The sequence below is a fragment of the Xenopus laevis genome, chromosome 6L (genome assembly GCF_017654675.1).
Source record: "Xenopus laevis strain J_2021 chromosome 6L, Xenopus_laevis_v10.1, whole genome shotgun sequence".
Classification (NCBI taxonomy): Eukaryota; Metazoa; Chordata; class Amphibia; order Anura; family Pipidae; genus Xenopus; species Xenopus laevis.
In genome coordinates, this window is record NC_054381.1 from 52061246 (window position 1) to 52067837 (window position 6592).

The window sequence follows — 6592 nt, forward strand, 5'->3', positions numbered from 1 at the left end:
TGTTGTAAACTCATTTAGAAATCTCAGCTGTCAGTCAAATATTGCGTGCCCCTCCTCTATGCCTAGGCATAGAGGCGGGGCAGGCAATTACTTTCACTTTCGATTCTGCACTTCCTAGATGTCACTGCACTCCCCACATTTCACCGCCACTCACTACACTGCCGCCTGAGGCAGCAGCCCCAATGCCGCCCCTCCTCCTGCTCCGTTCTTCTAACTTCCAGCTTCAGCGCGGGTGGGGAGGGGACGCATCGCTAGTGCAGTGAGCACTATTGCGCTCACTGCACTAGAAGAGACGAATTTCCGTTTAAAAAAACGGAAATTCGTCTCTTAAAGTTACCAAAGGCGGCTTTTTGCTGCCCTTGGTAACTACCTTGCCTCATGGCCGGAGCGGCCCTGCATGGACATCAGGTCCCCCCATTTTGAGATGATGCAAGCTTGCCTTAATAACAGTGCCCACAAAATGTCTCCTGCCTGCTTGCTATAATTATGAATTCCCAGACTGATGGAAACAAGATTTAAATAATTTATATAGTGTAATTAAAGTTTATTTTGCTTGACAAACGTAATAAAATAGGATATGGAATAGTTTTTCGGGTGACAGGTTTCCTTTAAATGAGTTGCTGTGCACGTTTCAAATGTTTATTTAATTTGTGGTTGTGGACCTGTGCACAGCTCTCACTACTGGATAGCATAACCCCAAAACTAAATTGTCTCAAATAACTCTTTGATTTGTTGCACCACTCAACATTAACCTAACTAAAATATGTTTCCATTGTATTTACAAACAGTAAATAAATCTTGTATAGTGTTAGTTTATAGTATAGTATTCCTGCTGCAAGGCTTTCCCTGGCATTTACAACATGTCAGTTTGTAGTTGCAAAACTCTGCCTTGTCTTATCTAAGCCTTATTCTGTGCCAGTTTACCAAATAAACATTATATCATTCCACAGCCTCTATACCAATCAAGAACTGACTGGAATATTTTCTAGCAGGTGAGGTTGTAGTGCAGGGGTCCCCAATGTTTTTTAATCATGAGCCACATTCAAATGTAAAACGGTGGGGAGCAACACAAGTATGAAAAAAGGCCAAGGAGATGCCAAATAAGGGCTATGATTGGGTATTTGGTGACTCTTATGTGGACTGGCAGCCTACAGGAGACTCTGTTAAGCAGTACACCCGATTTTTATGCAACCATAAGTTGTTTTTAAGCCAGGAATTTAAAAACAAGCACCAGCCACTGTTTTAGTGTCTTTGGGGGAAGACCAGAGCCAAATAAACTGTACTAACAGGGCACACAAGATGAGTGGGTCAGGCAAACTGTTTTTTTATGTAATATATGGGGTTTTAAAGCAACCATTGGCAGTTCCTTTTTAGCTTGGTTTTAAATTATGTTATGTTTTAAGTATTTGGAGATTGTATAAAGTGAAATAGTTATCTTAATGGGTGGACCCTATCAAATTATTTCTTGGAAGGGGATCTATTGCTCAAAAAGTTTGCGGGAAAGATCTATAGAGTGATGAATAGTTGGCTCTAGCAGTTTTACAGTGATCAATAGCTTAGCCAGAGGCTGCAATAAACTCATTCAGGAGCTTGTACAAGTCTGGAAATGAGGGGAGGAGGTGACCATTAATGGCCATAGAGGGGCTAAGTAGGCAGCATTTACTGGCCCGTGTATGCAACTTTTTTGGCTCTCCTGACTAAACCAAGCAAGGGGAACTAGGGCCAGGTCAGTGCTGTCCAACTGGCGGGCCCCATGCTGCCCGCGACTCCCCTTGTGTGGCCTGTATTGTTCACATGTCATACAAACTGCTGAAGGGTAGCGAGGTCCTGATAAGTTTCCCTGTGTCCTGCTTTACTTTGCCTCCACTATGCTTCCTGTGTGTACCATACTATGCCTGCCTTGTGCTCATTGTGTGTGCCATACTCTACCTGCCCTAGGCTCCCTGTGTGCTCCATTCTTTGCCTGCCCTATGCTCTGTGTGTGCCATACTCTGTCTGCCCTATGCTCCCTGTGTGTGTCATACTCTGCCTGCCTTTTCCCTGTGTGTGCCATACTCTGCCTGCCCTATGCTCCTGTGTGTGCCATACTCTGCCTTCCTTATGCTCCCTGTGTGTGTTATATTCTGCCTGCCCTATGCTCCCTGTGTGTGCCATACTCTGCCTGTCCTATGCTCCCTGTGTGTGTCATACTTTGCCTGCCATATGCTCCCTGTGTGTGCCATACTATGTCTGCCCTATGCTCCCTGTGTGTACCATACTCTGCCTGCCCTATGCTCCCTGTGTATGTGCCATACTCTGTCTGCCCTATGCTCCCTGTGTGTGTGTCATAATCTGTGTGTGCCATGCTCTGCCTGTGGGAAGTTAACCTGGGGGGGGTTTGTCAGCATTTGGAAATACTTGTTAGGGGGTGCCCAATGTGTTTAATCATACACTGGGGGTTGCTGTGTTATCCACAGGGGAGTATGATGCATATGGATTTAAGAGTATGTCTTAATATGGTTTAATAAACGTATTTCAAAAAAGGCAAAGTTGTGCTCACCACTAATTTTTAAACCAATAAGCGGGGTGCAATGAGGATGTGACCACAAAATTCATATAGACAAATACAAGAGGTCCTCTGCAGTCAACCCATTATCAATAGATCTAAGACATTGAGACATTTTGTGCATACTGCTACTAAAAAATGCCTTACCCTTTAAACAAAACAGGGATTGTTTGTCCATATATTGCAATATATTTAAGATGGCCAACTACGTCAAAGGCATCCCATAGCTGGCCAGTCCTACACTCAATTCTTATTCTATTGCTTCATTATACATTTTACACAGGGACTAAGTTTTACCTGCAACTTACCTGCTGCTTTCAAAACATAAATATATTGATAATGGGTTGAGTGCAGAGGACCTCTTGTATTTGTATTAATAAACTTGTTTCACATATGAGTGATATCCCTGCAGTGAGCACCAAACATTTGTTTTTTTTGTGAGCTACCACCAATAATGTGGATATAGTATTAAAAGTTCTTGTGGTAACGTGGGTGTGGTTTAAAGTGGGTGTGGTTTAAAACAGGGAGTGGTTAACCCTGACTTCCATTATTGGTGTGGTTAGAAAAATTCACCGTGTAGGCCAGAAAAATTCTAGCCCTCGGTACCACAGAAGTTGGACAGCACTGAAATAGGGAAACTAGTGCCAACTGCATGTGTAGTTCCTACTCTAACTAAATGGGGCTCCAACTATTCACCCTGTTTTTTACCAACTGTTTTTTTATTTGTCACAGCAATCATCAGTCTTACGGTACATTTGGTTATAACTGCAACAAATGATACTAATGTGAAATATAAATGCCACTTTTTATAAAAATATATATATTTAGAAATGTATTAAACCAGTGCTGTCCAACTTCTATGGTACCGAGGGCCGGAATTTTTCTAATCTACATGGTGGAGGGCCGATAACGGAAGCCAGTGTTAGCCACTCCCTGTTTTTAGACCACACCCACTTTAAACAACACCCATGTTACCGCAAGACCATGTCCACATTAATAGCACAACAAAAAACCAAATGGTTGGTGCTCACTGCAGGGATCAGGGCTGGAACTAGGGGTAGGCACAGTAGGCGGCTGTCTAGGGCACCATCATTGAGGGGCGCACTTTTAAGGGGATTTTTTTTTCATTTTTTAACTGTTTCGTTTTTTTCAAGCGTTTATTTAATAATTTGTTTCAGTAATCATGGTCATCCAGTTGGGTGGAATCCATCTCCTTCACTTTCTCCCTCTTACTGGCAAGTAATAGCTCCTTCTGTGCGGTGCAGCGCGACGTGCGTACACGCGTCAATGACGTCACTGATGTGTTGGATGATAGAGAGAGGCAGAGAACTGGCGGCCTGCTTGGTGTGGCTCTCGCTGCTCTCAGCTTTGCACAGTTGCACTGAACTGAAGACATTCTTTCTATTACTGTAAAGTGTGAAGCTTCCTGCTGGCACAGCCAGGTACAGATTTGGGGGCCATATGTTTGCTGTTGCTGCTGGGCGCTGGCACAGATATATAAATACTTGGGGGCAATATGATGTGATCAGATTTATTTTTGGCTGCTGCTGGCACAGGTAAAGATTGGGGGCAATATGATGGCTGCAGGAGGGCTGTATGATGAATGGCTGCTGAGCTTGCTGGTACAGGTACGGGCGGGGTGTATTATGGATGGCTGCTGGACTTGCTGGTACAGGTATAGGGAACAGTAATATAAATGAAAAAATGTTGTACACTTTCTTCCTCTCTTTATTTAAAAACCATCATGGTAAGGAGGGAAATGGTAATGCAGGACAGGGGGCACTGATTGAAGCTCTTGCCTAGGGTGCCAAACTACCTTGTGCCTGTCCTGGCAAGGATGTCACTCATATGTGAAAAAAGCTAAGTCATATAAGACATACCCATAAATCCATATGCCTCCTCCTCCCCTGTGTATAATACAGTACATGATTAAACACCTTAGGGGCCACTAACAATAATTTTCAATTGTTAACAAACCCCCCAGAACAAATACCAAAGTATGACACACACAGGGAGCATATGGAAGGCAGATACTTTTAGCTGTACCAGCATTATGATCCCCAATACATGCATACAACATTGCCATTATTTTCAGAAATATCAGAAACATGGGGACACATACAACTTAGAGGGGACCTTCTCTCAGGGGAACAATGTTATAGCCCACAGCTGGCCTTTTAACGTAAGGTTATATGGACCGATAAAAGCTCCCAACTCGGTATGAAGCCCATCTAGATGATAGTCTGGTAGATTTGAATTTTCCCGTCAAGGCAATGACAGCATTGGCAATTTGATATCGTCCTTTCTGATGACCTGATTATTGCCTATTAAAATTTAATCATGGCCCAAAGTATAAATGTTGGATCAAGACAATAACTCCTGGTTCAAGGTGGTCGCAAGAGGAGCAGATATTTACATGTATGGCCACCTAAAGGAGAAACAAACCCGTACTAGAAAAAACCCCTACCCTGTGTAGACCAACCTCCCTCCTCCCCCATAGCCTAAATGCCCCTAATTTTTTACTTTTCATTACATTTTCGTGACTTTCGGCACATGCGCAATCGTTCGTGACTGGTAATTTACTCCACCTGCGCATGCGCCGAAACTCCGCTCAGATTCCGAAGAAGATCGAAAAAAGAAGATGGCGCCCGTAAACTCCCGAGGCCAGATCTGCACGGAGGGGTAAGCAAAAAATTAGGGGCGTTTGCCCAGGGGGGCAGTTAGGTTGTGGGGGCGGAGGGAGGTCGGTCTACGCAAGGTAGGGATTTTTTCTAGTACGGCATTGTTTCTTCTAAGTAGACTAAGACCCCAATTTAACAGGGTGGGTCACTATGTTAATTTTTATTCTGTTACAGAATGACTAATTCTAAGCAACTTTTCAGTTACCCTTAAGGTGGCCATAGATGCAAAGATCTGCTCGTTTGGCGATGTTGCCAAACGAGCGGGTCTTTCCCCGATATGCCATTAACAGGCATGGCTATAGCGGGGGTAATCTGATTGTTCGGACGTATGGCCGAATGATCAGATTACGATGTGCCATGAGCTCCGGCGGGATCGGTCGGGTCAAAATCAAACCTGACTGATCGACCAAACGACCGATCTCCGCCGGGCGAAAGATGTCGGCACACGCCACATACGATCCGAAAATTGTATGAATCCTCGATTCGTACGATCGGATCTGTGTGTCTATGGCCACCTTTAGGGTTGCCGTCTGGCCGGTAAAAATGATGGTTGATCTCAATGTTATTAATAGAAAAAAAAGCTTTATACATAAGAAGGCCGTTTTTTTTTTCCAGAAAAGGAGGCAACCCTAGTTGCCCTTAATTTTTTCCGCAAAAAAACTGAAAACCAATTGCAGATTGGACAATATCACTGTCCATATCATACTACAAGTGAATTTAAAGGTATAAAACCTCTTTAAAAAGGATCTTCGAAGTTTTTTGTATGTAATCTGTATGTTCATTGTACAGTAGAACCTTGACTTTATACGTTTCCCAGGGGATGTCATCAAAACTGCATCAATCCCATAAACACCCATTTTTGTACTGTGCTGCTGAGTAAGTTGGCATGTTATAATAATGATACTAATAATATAGCAACTAGGGTTGCCACCTTTTCCTAAATGTATTACCGGCTGGTGGGGGCGGGAACAAAAAGGGGTGGGGTGTGCTTTCAAAGGGGGTGGGGCCATGACGCAAAAGGGCGCAGGGATTTCAGTTAAATTTTACAGGGGATTGGGGGCGGGCCGAGGGGTCTTTTTAAGGGTATTACAAATTTACCGTCAGTTACATTGCCGGTAAATTTGTAATACCGGCCCCGGCCTTGGCAGGTGTTTTACTGGCTAGGCCGGTAGAATACCAGCCGGGTGGCAACCCTAATAGCAACACTATGGTGATTTGCACAAATCCATTGCGTTTGGTTGGATGCCCACTAGGGTTGCCAACTGACCGGTATTTTACCCGTCTGGCCAGTAAATATGATGGTTGATCTCAATGTTATTAATAAGGAAAAAAGATAAATATTTAGGAAGGCTGGTATTTTTTTCCA